The sequence below is a fragment of the Anser cygnoides genome, chromosome 2 (genome assembly GCF_040182565.1).
Source record: "Anser cygnoides isolate HZ-2024a breed goose chromosome 2, Taihu_goose_T2T_genome, whole genome shotgun sequence".
Taxonomy (NCBI): Eukaryota; Metazoa; Chordata; class Aves; order Anseriformes; family Anatidae; genus Anser; species Anser cygnoides.
The window spans coordinates 77,439,262-77,453,301 of NC_089874.1; the positions used below are offsets into that span (position 1 = coordinate 77,439,262).

The 14,040-nt window shown below is 39.9% G+C and overlaps 1 protein-coding gene across 10 annotated transcripts in view; it reads right to left on the minus strand.

The window, feature by feature from the left end:
• CDH12 (cadherin 12) overlaps positions 1-14,040 on the minus strand; it is a 564,885-nt gene that overhangs the window by 407,688 nt on the left and 143,157 nt on the right. Inside the window, exon 1 of one of the 10 annotated variants that reach the window (XM_066992496.1) lies at positions 731-752. The exons of 8 other annotated variants lie outside the window; for them this stretch is intronic. The gene's annotated coding sequence lies outside the window, so the exon portion shown is untranslated. Of the gene's footprint in view, positions 1-730; positions 753-14,040 lie in introns of those variants that run through there. One more of the 10 variants, XM_013179321.3, reaches the window with a different exon arrangement.

Consider the following 14,040-nt stretch of genomic DNA (forward strand, 5'->3'; position numbering starts at 1 on the left):
TTCATTTAAAATAAATACTGCATCAATTACATTTAGTAACCCAAAGTTATGATGATGAGAAAAGAATCATTTAACATAAAAATTCATTGTTTTTCTATCACTGAACCCTAAAATAAGGAATGATCCATGGCTGGATTCTTCAAGGGTGGACAGCTGTATAACATATACCAGCCAGAGGCTTGCAGAGTGCAGCTTATATTTCATGCCTTAGTACACTTTCCTGGTAGTGTACAATATTAGAGAGTAATATTGTCTTGGAATATTTCTGCTTTCCTAAACTGTACTTGACACTTCAAATTAAGATTGAAAAATCGGACAGAGCGGAAAATGATAACATCTCAAAATTTGTTAAGAACACCAAGCTTTTATCTTTTTATTCTGTAAGATCTTACTGCTCACATGTTCACCCAAGTGCTGGTACTACTTTAATGCCATTCTCCTGTGCTTATTCAGTTCTGCTGTTGAGTACTTATCAGCAATTCTTTATGTAAATTGTTTAGGAGCATCCTTCAGGGTGGGATTTCCATGTTAGTGAGACAGTTCACTTTCCAGTTACCATTATATATTCATAAAGGAAAAATAATTACTTGCAAGAGAAGTACTTTACCTACCAAAGAAATTTAGTTTAAAGTCTCTGAAGCTCAAGGAACTCCCATTCTATCATGGCCTAAGGTCTTAATAATCTCTCTATAGCTTGAGAGTTAAACATCTACAGAACTAATTTACTTACATGATCTCCATACAATAATTGCAGAGTCAGGACATGTGAGCATGGAGTACTTCAGTATAACTCTAAATAACCATTTAGAATGTAGAAACAAAATATTAATGCATAATGCAAATTTGCAAATTAAATCTATAATTATTTGCTTATTTTTTTTCCTCATGCAATCACATGCCTGATTGGATTTCAAGTTCTTATCTTCTCTGCATGCATATTTGCAAATATCTCTAAAAGTAACAAACAATATGCAGCAGCAACAGAATTTTAAATTTTATTTAATACAATCACATTTCACTAAAGTTTTATTCATTCCACTGGATATGGAGCTGAACTAAGCATTAAGAAACTACATCTGAAAGTCTCATTAACTTAAGAACATAAAACAGAATTATTATTTTTAGCATCCCTGTAAATATTAAATATTTTTTTCTCTTTTTTTTGCTTTCAGGTAGAAACTCTTCCATTATAACAAGAGCAAAGTATACCTGTTCTTACTTTGGACCTCTGACCACATCAGACCTCTGCATTTAATCAGCAGTTAGGATGGTGAGCATAGGGATAGGAAACCTATTAGAAATAAAGTTTGGCTTTAGTGGCTGTCACAGGAGAGCCATCAGTTTGCACATGGTACCTGGGACTTTGTCTCATTGTCTGAGTCAGCCTGCTTGTATAAACATCTCATTTTTGCTTTGCTGATGTTGTAACTGGCAGTAGCAAAATCAGAGTGTTCATGTAGTTCACAGCAGTACTTATGTTATTTGACCACATTAACTAGCTTTGCTCATAGCAAGGCCCCTAGATGAGAAGTAGGTTGAATCTCCTATTGCTTGGCTGTACCAATGCTCAATAGCAGTGTTGCAACTAGGGCAGCTGGTGGTACCTTGCACAACTTGGTTCTCACTGCCTTTCCAACCTGACTACCATCCAAACTAGCTAGGAAAAGCCTAAACCACACTAATGCAATGACATAAGCTGTCACAGGGTCCGCGTTTGACTCAAATACATAGCAGATACACAGCAGCTAATGCACCTGAGGCTGAAGGCCTAACAACTTCTAAAGATATTGTCCCCTTCCAACATGCAGGCAGGAAATGTAGAATAGTTGCAGTGAGGAGGGTCCTACAAAGGTTGAGTCCAACTGGCAGACTACTTAGGGGCTGACCCGAAGTTAAAGCGTATTAAGAATGCTATCCCAATGCTCCCTGAACACTGATACACACGGGGCATCAACTGCCTCACCAGGAAGCCTGTTCCAGTGTTTGACGACCCTCATGGAAAGACATTTTTCCTATGTCTAGCCTGACCCTCCCCTGGCACAGCTTTGTGCCGTTCCCATCCTACCGTTGGTGACCAGGAGCAGAGACTGGCACCTCCCTCTGTGCTTCCCCTCCTCAGGGAGTTGCAGAGAGCCATGGGGTCACCTCTCAGCCTCCTCTTCTCCAGAGGAGTCAACCCAAGTGTCCTCAGCCTCTCCTCACAGGACATTCCAGCCCTTTTACCAGCTTTGTTGCCCTCCTCTAGACACTTTCAAGGTCCTTAACATCCTTTTTTACATAGTGGCTTCCCAGTCACTCCTCTACCAGGCTGTACCTGTGTCTGGCATTACTCTGTCCCAGGTGCAGAATCCATCATTTGTTCTTGTTAAATGTCATGCTGTTGCTGATTGCCCAATGTTCCAGACTATCTAAATACCTCTGCAACGCCTCTTGTCAGGGTCCAGAGCACCTCCCACTTTCATATAATTAGCATATTTACTGAGCATGCATTCAACCTTTGCATCCAGATCATTGATAAAAGCATTGAACGGAACTGGCCCCAACACTGAGCCCTTGGGAATGCCACAAATAAACTGGTCACCAGCCAGATGAACCACATTCACTACCACTCTTTGAGCCCTACCACTCACAGACAGGTCATCACCCAGTGTAATGTGTACATGTTCATCTCACAATTGGACAACTTGTCCAGAGGGATACTGTGAGTATCCTGACTGAGGGACAATGACATATGGAAACAGAGAAACAAATAAGAAACTTCAGTGCAGACAGACTAGAAAATCTTGCCTGTTATCATGTTCTTTTCTGAAGGAAAGGACTGAATTCTAATCATAGCTTAAGATCACAACCTTATTTTCACAGGACTTGCAGTGTTGAAATATTCTGCCTTGAATATCTACCTTCTGTGTAGCACAGCTTTAGTGAATTATGACAAGGACACCATCTGTGGTCAAAGGATACCGTTAGGCCATAAAACATCAGAAGACAGTCTGTACCTACCTTTAAAATCAAGCACAACACAAGAATATGCACACATTTTCACACATTTGCCAGGTATTTGCCAATGCTTGCCAGCAGGCATAGTTAGACTACATTTCCAAGTAAACTCAATATATATATTTAAAATGGAGAGTATACTTACAACAATAAAATTAGTTTTGTAGAACAAATTGCATACAGTCATATGAGGCCAAAGCACTTACCTTCACAAGTGTTAAAAAAAAAAAAAAGTTCTAAGAAAGGTGGTAAGCTCAGTAAACATTTATGAAAAACCTAATTTAAACACTTTTTCCTGTAACAGATAGTATTATGAAATGTTTCTCCTCTCAGCATTTCCTTTTGTCCAAACAGATATTAAAATGCAGGATGCAACTCCACATTTCCACATAAGAGACTTTGCCAGAAAGGGTAAGCTATGCCAAATGATGTAAAGGTTTAGAAAAAAACAAATAAACACACACTTGAGAAAACTTGGGAAGTGATTGTGAACAATAAATCTTTAGACGTAGTTGTCTGTTGTCCGTTTTAGATGTTGTGAAGAATAGTATCCTTTTCTGGTTGTTCATAATCTAACGCACAGTCAAATTTTGTTTTGAAAGGGCGTGCATGCTCTTCAAGTACTACCATATTTTTGCAGTGTGTCAGGAGGGACCCTCAGGCTGGGCAGAGATTGCTCTGAGAGCAGGTGAAGCTGCTCAGCTGGGGAGCTTTCTGGAGTGCAAGGCAAGGTAGGCAGAAACAGCAACACAGCACAGAAGGAACTTGAAGAAGTGGTGCAGGCTGGGAGACTCCTGAGAAGATGCAGGGAGCAGATGTACAGCCAAGTTTTCAGAGGTGGCAGACAAAGTGATTCTCCTAAGGATCTAGAGCTGGATGTGTGAAGTTTGCTGCATCTGAGGATGTCACTTGAAATCACTGGGTGAGCAAGGCCATGGGGAAAAAAAAACTGCTCTACAAGGGCAGAATGAGCAGGAAAGGAACTGAGGCCAGTTCTTTCATTTCCAGCTGTCACAAGTGGAATTTTAATTTGTTTGAAAAGCTACATCTTGCTCTAGTTGGTATTTTATTAAGCCTCAGTTAGAAGCCCTTTGTTATTCCCAGTGCATTTATTTTAACTAAAAGGTGCAGGCAGACATACTCCTAGATTCTGACTGACTTGAGCCTTGTCACCAATATATATGTAGAATAGCAATTAACATTTGATAAAAGTCATGGGCATGGAAAAGTGAACTTTTCATTCGTCTCCCACAACCAGCATCGCACAAGCCAACTCCATGGATACTGCTATGAATGCAGGCCTTGCAAGGGCTTTTACCAAGGATCTTTACCAATATTAAAACTGACTTTTAAAGGTGCCATAGAATTGCTTATAAACAGGAATATATAAAGCAGTATTATACATGTGTATTTCAAAAGACAGGTATTTTGAAAAGGAGGATAGTTTTCAATGTCTTAATACAATCACAGTCCTAAGAAAAAAAGAAAATACACGAAGTAGAAAGCTAATCACTTTCAAGTACAAAACACATTTCAACCAATAATTATATGAAAAGGATAGCAACAGTCGAACACAAATACCACATTAAGGTACAGATATCACAGTAAGGAATTTCCAAAACAGGAATGTTGTAGGGCCTGTGTGTTCAGAGACAATATTTTCAAAAGAGTGGAAGAGTGAAGACTCTTCTCACATGGTCTTTACAGTTCTTCAGTATAGAGCATGTTTAAAAACTTTTGTCCTCAACCAGAAACATCAGAAGAATGCTCTTTTTTAATGAAACCTAAGATCTTTTTGCTCTTTTATTTCAGGAGCCAGGGTTTCAGAAAAAGTTTACAGTATATAGCAAAACTTACAATTAAAATCATCAGATGTGATGACCTTTGCAATACCAAAGTCCCAAAGAAGCTGCTTTTAAGAATAAAAGTGTGAAAAAACCTTCTTTGTGCCACACTTTAAAATTTTCAACAGCGTGACAATTTTGATGAAGTGTAAGTCACAAAAAAAAATGTTGATTTCCATTGTTAGGTAAATAGGTCCTCTTTACTAAAATGAAGTCTGGATTCAACAGGCTACCACCAACAGTGCAAAAGAAAATTTTTAAAAAAGTTTTAATTTGAAGAATAATCATGAGAAAAAGAAGTGACAGTCACTTAATTCTTTGAATCCCCTTTCAGAGTACTTATAACTCAAGTGTTAAGACTAGCTAAAACTGCACAGACGAGACACAGAAGGAGCTGGTTCAAGCAAAAAGTCCTGAAGACTGCAACTATGAAGACTCTCTTCAAATTCCTAATTAAGATTCTAACAATGATTTGAGTACATTTTCACTTTGCTACCAGTGGTAAAACATATGAAGTTCATTTCATAAAGAAGAGACAACAATGGTCCTAAATACAAAGGTTTGAGCTGTGAAGATAACCCCAGATAATCTGTTTCACTACCATATTCCCTGTCAGCAAGTAAATCAGAAACAAGTGCTTAATAAGAACCTGAGCTTTTAAATCTCACTGTCCATCCAGATCTCCTTTAACATGGATGTGGGGATGTGGACACCCAGAAACATCGAAAGGCATCTTTCAGCTCCCTGTCCAGGAGATGCAAATGCCGTTCCTCCGTTACCAGATCAGCCCCTCAAGGGCTCCAAGATGGAGGAGCAGGTGACCCTAACTACCAGCACCAAAAGCCTGCCGGGTGCTGAGGACATGCTGTTCCACCACACTGCTGCAGGCAGCCATCGTGTCAAGGCATGGCAGCACAGGAAGGGCAAGCATGACACCAAGAACGGGGCAGGTCCCAGTAAGTTCTCAAGTAACCTTTCCAGAGGTAGTATTAATGGTACTTTTCTGTCTTACTTTGGATTACAAGTATTATTATTGCAAATAGACTAATAAGTGGGTTTTGTATTTAGATTAAGATAAGTAGACTAATACTAAATTCATAGCTTTATGTGTCTATATGTGTATCTATGGTGTATTTCTTTTGTGCATAAAATTATTTGAACGTAAATGAGGCACTCAATGTTTTGGTTGTTCTGTGAGCTTTTAAGCAAGTCAAAAACACCAACTCCATTACTGCACTTCCAAGGACCAAAGTAGAACTGTGAAATACCTTTTACCTCTCATGTTTTGATGCCTAATCTTCCTACTCTTCTGCCTACACAGACTGTCAATAGCCAACTTGCTTCAATGTTTTATTTGCTAATATAGTCTGTAGCTCCTAACATCAGGCACTAACACTAGTTGAGCTCAATCTCCATATTGACTGATTTTAACATTCCTATTTCCTTCCCACTATCACCCGTCACCAGTATTACCAAATTTTTAAGTTTTTGCAAAAGTTTTCAAAAAAAAGTTTTCAAAAAAATAAAAATAAAGGCGATAAACACTACATGTGTGGAAGGGGGTGGAAGAGGGCAATTGTCACTCCTCTTGGGGGTTTCCTGGCTGGTGGATCATTGCTGAGGTTAATGCTGAACTAGGCAAATTATTAGCTTCAGTTCTAATGGAAATCACACTGCTAAATACTATTATCTCTCATGGGATGATAGTTCTAAGAATGAACTTTGTAAGAAGTTTTGCATGTCATGGTTGCGCTGCTTTGTGAACTCTATCTCACTGATTTTCTACCAACTACAAGTGCACAAAATACTCTAAATTAGTAGTATATTGTATTGTCACTCAAATTCTTCAGCTACCATATAACTCCTGTTTTTATTTATTGGTAAATTATATCACAGACTGAATAAAACACAGGCACAAGAAACAACAGTAAAATATGTAACAGTGCAAATTAGAATAAAACATCAAGAAAACATCTGAGACCCCACGAGAATCATCTAGGGAAAAAACTGTGCCCTTCTTTCAATAGTTAGATTAATTTAAAAATGAACCAAGGCTGCACCTTCTGAGGAAGAACGGCTGCAGAGCTGAATGAGAACACGTGGGAGAGTAGAAGTCATGAGGAACAAGGGGAAAAGATGTTACCTAAAAGCATCAAATCAAGCACAGCCTAGGCAAGTGGCAACTGACAATCGTTACCCGAGAGGATTAGCTGGGTGTTGTGTGAAAGAGTTCGTCACTCTCGTTTTAGTTTTCAGTCATTTCTGCCTGTATGACAGTGCTATTTATCATATACCAGAAAGGCCGGGTACTGCCTTGATATAGAAAGAGCTCTTCCATCTGGATTATACTGGTGACACTGTTTTGTGATACAGTGAAGGAGTTCAAGTCTTTCCTAAGAATGTCACATTATCTGGCAGGATCTGAATGATGTAAAAGTCACAGAGGCTGGTCTTGAATATTTCTTCAGAAATTCTGCAGTTCTGGGTGATGGTTCAAGAAAATAATAGGGATAATCTGTTACAACTTTCTAGATACTCAGTTTTTCCTCTGCTTATTGACAAAGTACTATAAAGCTGCTGAATGGCTAAATGTGTAGCTATTTCTTAAACATTTTATTTGAATTTATCAAAATTAAGAAGCAGGCAAGCAAAGTCAACCGATATATTTTTTTTCCATGCAAAATTAGAATTCCAGAAATATCTGGAACATTTAGTGGTATTGCTGGTCTCCTCTAACATTAATAGATTTCCTGTTATTTCTGAGGAATTCATGAGAGCTGACAAGGATAATGACTTACAGAGGAAGTTCATCACATTCACGCCTGTGAACAAGAAGCAATCTGTCTCCCAAGCACTCACAGAAACCACTACCTGTGGCTGTTTCCTTCCTGGACAGGCAGATGTCCTACCCCACCTCACCTCACTGCCACCTCATCTGCACTCACATTCAGCAGCTGAGCTGAACAGCGAGGTCTCACTTCATATGAAGACACTTGCTATTATGACCACTTAATATAAAAGCTTTGAGGAAATAAAAATGGCGCTGTTGAATAAGAGACTGATTGTCTCCCTGAGCCTAAGGACAGGTTAACCCAGCTCATTTAAGCGCTTTCAATTAAAACATGAAACTGAGCCCAAGGAGGCTACAGCTCAACCTTTCTGGAATTGAAGAGAAGTAATACAACACTGAGGCATGCAGGCAGGTAACTGGAGCCTGGCATGCGTTCAAGCTACCTGAGCAGAGCAAGAGAAAGTCCTTGCTATCATGTGAGAAACTGCTGGACATGACACCAAAGCACGGACTTAAACACAGTTACAAACATTGCCAGGAAGAAGGTCTGGATTTCACAGCGTAGAGTTATGGGAGAAACAACCATGCTTCACAAATAGCTGAAGGGCAAGCACTGGAAACCTTTCTGGGAACAGGGTCTCACCTCTGGTGGGAGGGGAGGTCCCCTGGCTCCAGCTGAGGAGGAAGGAGAACTCCCAGGAGTGCCAAAGTCCTCTGGTCAGCCCTTGGCATGCACAGGCAGTGAAATGCAGTTCTGAGCTCTCGGTGGTGTCTATCTTCTGCTGGAAATTTATGTGCACTTTGTAATCTACAGTATTTAGCTTCACTTAAAGACATTTCGCATTTGGATGTTTCATGGATGTATAACTTACCCTGGTCAATATTTAGTATTCATCAAATGGACAGTAAACACACCAAAGAGAGCAGTTATCAAGACTCTTAATAAAAACAAGAAGTTTTCTTGTTCTTTAAGCTGATTATCCAGCTCTTAAAGTCATTACAATAAATTTGCCTTTTATAGATTATTGACCTGGTTTACTTCCATTTCATTGATAACCCATTACCATACATCACAGTAACAGAGCTGCTGATCACACACACCTCTCAGCAAGCCCTGCAGCCTCTTGCCTGTAGGTAAACAAATGGATGAGGAGTGCCTTGGGACTGCACAGCACTTGGCAGTTACAGCTGCTCAGAAACGTGGTATGTTCAAAGACCAAGTTACTGACCTGGCCGACAAACAGCGCTCCCAAGAGCACCTGCACAAACACTCCAACATCAGGTATCTGAAAGAAGCCTGTTTTATCCTGCTGCAGCACCAACTGGGCATGTGTATGACAAGTTTTACCGCCTGGAAGTTGGAGTTTCAGCCATTAAACTAATGACTTGAGCTAGTACCTACTCTAATCTTGGCAGCTTCAGAACAAAGTACATCTATTCTGTTTCAAATGGATCTTCTCCAAATGACTACATCCACAATATCTACTAAAGGAAATCTAATGTTTCAGGAGTCCAGTAATGAAATGGCTCATTCCATGTTTAGAAATATTGTTCCCCCCTACCTCAAGTCATAGAGTTCTTTTTTTTTTTTTTTCCTGAGAACTTGAAGCTTATTTAGGATTTCACACAGATTTTTTTGATCATCATGGTTCTGCCTTCAAGAATTACACACAGGCTTTTATATCTCTGCTCATTTCCTTCAGTAATCCAGCAATAAAAACATGAATAGGCAAATTAAGTTCTTTTATTTTTCCCTAAGAACAGAAATATATACCACATAATTGTTTTAATTTAAAAAAAGTTGGACTGCTTTTTAACAACCATTATTTTTACAAGACATCCAAGTGAACAAAGTAAAAGAATTGGTCTTGCATTTCATGTGTGGAAAATGCATTTGTTAGAGCATAATGGAGACGGGCATTAAAAACATTTTATTACTAAACAATACTGTAGCATGATCCATTTCTGTCTCTACATGCATTTGGTTTTGGAGTAGTCACAGGGGAGACTTAACCGGCTACATATTGGGTGGAAAAAAAAAAAGATTTAAATCTGACTTAATGATCAAGTGTTGTAGAAACAAAAACAAACAGATAACTGCAACAATATTGAGGTAAAAAAAAATTAGCAAGCATACCTAAGAATAGCTTTTGACATTTACAAACTATATAATCTTATAGTATACTTCCTCAATATTTTCCATACCACATTTACTCAACTCATATCAGAAAAGAGCAAATAAAACTGTAGAGATGGCTGTGAACTTCTCACATGGTGGTCTGAGTTAGCCTCATTCTTATACTACAAGCCTCACTACCAACAACCACATAACAGCTGGAGTAATGTTCTGCAACCTCCCCATTTTACCTTTGGTGAACTGCACTATGCTGTGTAGAAAAGTGACGGGTGCTCTACATCTCCATTACACAAATTTAGTAGTAAATTGAAAGCCTCTTACGCACACTACATCAATTTACTTCTCCAGTCCAAAGTTATAATTTCCAGTATTTATTTTGCAGTTTCTTTTATAAGGGAATCATATTAATTTTATTCTCATCTCATGCACCTAAAAAAAAAAAATTAAAAAGTTAAAACATCCAGCATGTATCTGCCACGTAGAAAGTGAAAAGCAGACTCACTGCTGAAAAGCAAAAGCTACCTGCTGCAGATGGAAATTCACCAGGACAAAATCTATTGCTGCAGCAATCTTCCTAAAGCATTATAAGCATGAGTTACTTATTATTTAATAATATTCACACATTATATTGTTTTAAGAAGTTAATATCACAGAATGATTCAGTTGATAAATCCCATCTGTAAAAGTCAAGATATAGGAAGTACTGATCAATGTTTAATAGTGGAAATCACAACAGATGGTGCTCTTGTTTACAAGTGTTTCGTTACATTTTTCTTTCCTTATGAGAAAATCATAAGACGGTTTATTATTTTAAAATATATTTTGATAAAGTAGATGAGTATTTTACATGATAATTACTTCTAATCCTAAGAGAAATCCCTTCTGGAGAATCCAAAGTTTTTAATTCGTCATTTTGATCCCATGAATGCTACTGGGAGGGGGAAGGAAGACTACAGCATATGACCAAAAATTTTCCAAAGTGGTCAAGAAAGTTTTAATATCTAGCTTGAGATATCTTAAAGACATCCAGCACAGAGGTAACTGATACTCAGAATCCTTTAATTTTAATTAAATTAAATCTTCTTAGACTGTATTTCTAACTCTTCTCCTGGCTGGGGGACCCACCTTGCTTACACGTGCATGCATGAGGGGCTGAAAGCAGTCACTGGGGTGACACCTGGGGTCAGAGACCCAGGCACTCATGGAGCCAGCAAGAAGACTATTTTTGGTGTGCACATACATTTGTGCACCTCTCCTCTCCTTTCAGGAGAGGCAGCTGGGAAGGAGCCAGGAACCAGGACCAGCTACTGGACATGCGTACTATGCCCCTGTACAAGGGTGTGTGTTGGCGGGTACAAGGGGACCACACATGCCACTGGTACCAGGGCTGCAGCCTCAGGGGCTTGTCCATGCTGGTGACAGCAACTGGGGAGGCAGGGACCCAGGGGCAGCTGCTGCGGGGGTTCATGCTGTATGTCAGCACATGTACTACAATCACGGACGTCCCCCCATCCCGCTCAGCCTCAGTACCAGCGGCACGTGTGGTCCCCTTGTACCCACCAACACACTCTTTGAACCAGTGTGAGCGTGCTTGTGCATGACGACCTACGTGGCCAGACGTTTATGTGCACGCACACGGTCTGCATGCACATGTGTCTGCACGCCCGTACTCATTGCTGGTTGGACTGGGAGCCAGGAGCTGCACCAGCCTTACTACCTCTGTCAGACTGCTAAGCCCAGGCCCCCAGCACCTGGGTTTCCATGAGAAAGGAGAATTACACAGGCTTACAAATGACATGCAGACTATGCACAGGGTGTAAGCTGCAGGATTTTTTACTTCATTAGTTTGTGACTCTTATAACAGGTGTTTTGCCTTTGCATCTGATTCACAAGCCTCAGGGACTGCAGTAAAACAATGTAATTTCCAGGCTTCGGCTAAATACACCTTAAACTGGAAGATGTTACAGTTGACCTATGGCAAGAGTGCTATCTCCACTCCCTCCCCAGCCCCAGCACAAATATTAGTGCAGAGAATGGAACAGGAAACGTCCAAAGTTTCAATTTTGCATTTCACTGAACATTCATTCAGCACTGCTGATACCTGCACACAAATCAGGCAAAAGCTTAAATCTGTACACAGTTTGTGAACAGATAATTTAGGACAATGAAAGGCACAAAGGCAATTCCCAACTTGGAAAAAAATACATAAATACAGTCACACATGCCTAAACAGGCTCTCTTTGAAACCTGAGTAAATCCCAAAAGCTTCAAACCTCACATACAAACAAACAAAAAAAAAACAGACGTTCAAGTCCACAAAAAAAAAAAAAAAAAAAAAAACAAGACCCCAAAGCATTTTACCTGAGTTTATCAACAGGTTCTCCCTGGAAATAGGGTACCATAAAACAGCCTAATCTAACATCTTGGTTCTAGTAGTAATGAAGTATTTTGACCGACCTGTATAAGTGAATAGTATAGCAGATGTCAGCTAAAATGGGACTTCCATTTGCTAACATTAAGGATTTCCAAAACCTTTTTCGCTCTCAGCCTCTGGAAGCCAGGACAGCCTCAAACAATGAATCAGACTGAACTCTGTGGTAAGAGGACAGTATGAGAAGCATATAACTTTGTAAGCACAGGAGGAAGAAAGAGACCAGCACAAGCTCACCAGGCTTCCATTTTCAAAGCAGTTCATTAATGGAAGGTCATTACATTGGAGGTAATTCATGAATGCATTTGCGTGTTTGAGGATGGACCCACCCGAAGCCAGGCCTTGCAGCAGGTGCAGGGCCATGACTAGCTGCCTTCTAACTGCAGTGAAGATCCAGCCTGTTTTCTCCAAATGTCAGCAAGCACTGTTGAGAGCAATAAGCTTCAAAGCTGGAGCTGAATTAAAGGTGTTTAACACAGATGTTGCTAATAACAACACAGTAACTGGCATTGTAACCTCTACTGCCAAGGTGACTGGTGCCATCTTTCAGAAAAAGTAGCATATTATCTTTTCCTTGAATACACAAGTCACATAGAGATTTCATACGTGCTATGCAATCAGGCAGCAGAAATAACCTTCCTGGAAACAGTTATTTTTCTATGTAATTTTTTTTTTTCCTTTGGGCATTAATTTTATGGGAAGTAAACAGGTTTAAAATCTTTAATGAGTTCCATTAAGCAGTATTTAATAAAACTGAATTTGTTACAGGACTGAGATTAACATATTGTTAACACTACTTTCATTCTCTCCAGTGGTGCCAGTGCTTCAATATACACGGATACTTTTTCAGATTGCCTCCAGCACCTGCACAGTTCACATTTCACATATACTTCCTAGAGCTGCTGAGAGACAGGACAGACAGAGACAGATACTTTTTACCCTGTAGGATATTCAAACAAGTTGGCGAAGAGGTCGGAAGCAGGCCAGGTCTAAACGCCATACCCATTTATCTCCTACAGCTACCACAGGTAAAAACAACATTTGTGTGTACCCCACTCTCAGCAGTTATCCATCTTCTGTAAATGTCTCTCCCTCAGGCAACCAATTCGAATTGTCACAAATGAACCCTGGAAATACATTCTCCTGCATGAGTTTGCCCCAGACAGGGGGGACGTCTGATGCACACAGCTCCAGACCAGGCACGAGGGCTTGCAAGCAGGCAAATCTCAGTATGCAATCCATCCCGTGAATTCCCAGGTAGCTGTACTCACCTGCCTACCCCCAGCAATGCTGCACACCCCTGGCCTGCTATGGAGGGAGCTTCATGGGGGTGCAGAAACATCTCCATTGCCTTCTGGCTTCCGCTGCCTGGCAAATTTGGGAGAAATTGGCCAGCACATGAAAAAACTGTTGCAGGCAACTGTCAGACTGACAGCAGACTGTAGCAGGAAGCCAGTACATCATATAAAATTACACCAAAACAGAATTTCCTTACGTACACATACAACCAAATTCACTTAAATGGGATTTCTGTTACTCACAGAAGTGGCAAGATTGTTCATTCCTGTGTTTTTGTCGACTTTAAATATTCACAGCCCACAAAGGTCATTCACCTCAGACAGGATTTTTTGCCCAGGGCACATGCATCACTGATTATAGCCTAGTTTACGTACTATCAAGTTCCATTAGCTCATACTGTAATTAAGGTTATGTGGATCAATTACTAAATTAATTCCAGAGTCAAAATGTTATCATGAAAGCCAGAGACTGATTCAGGGAATTAATGTATACCAGGAAGGTAACACCTGAGCCAAGACTGCCTCAGCTGCTTTTCTCTCAA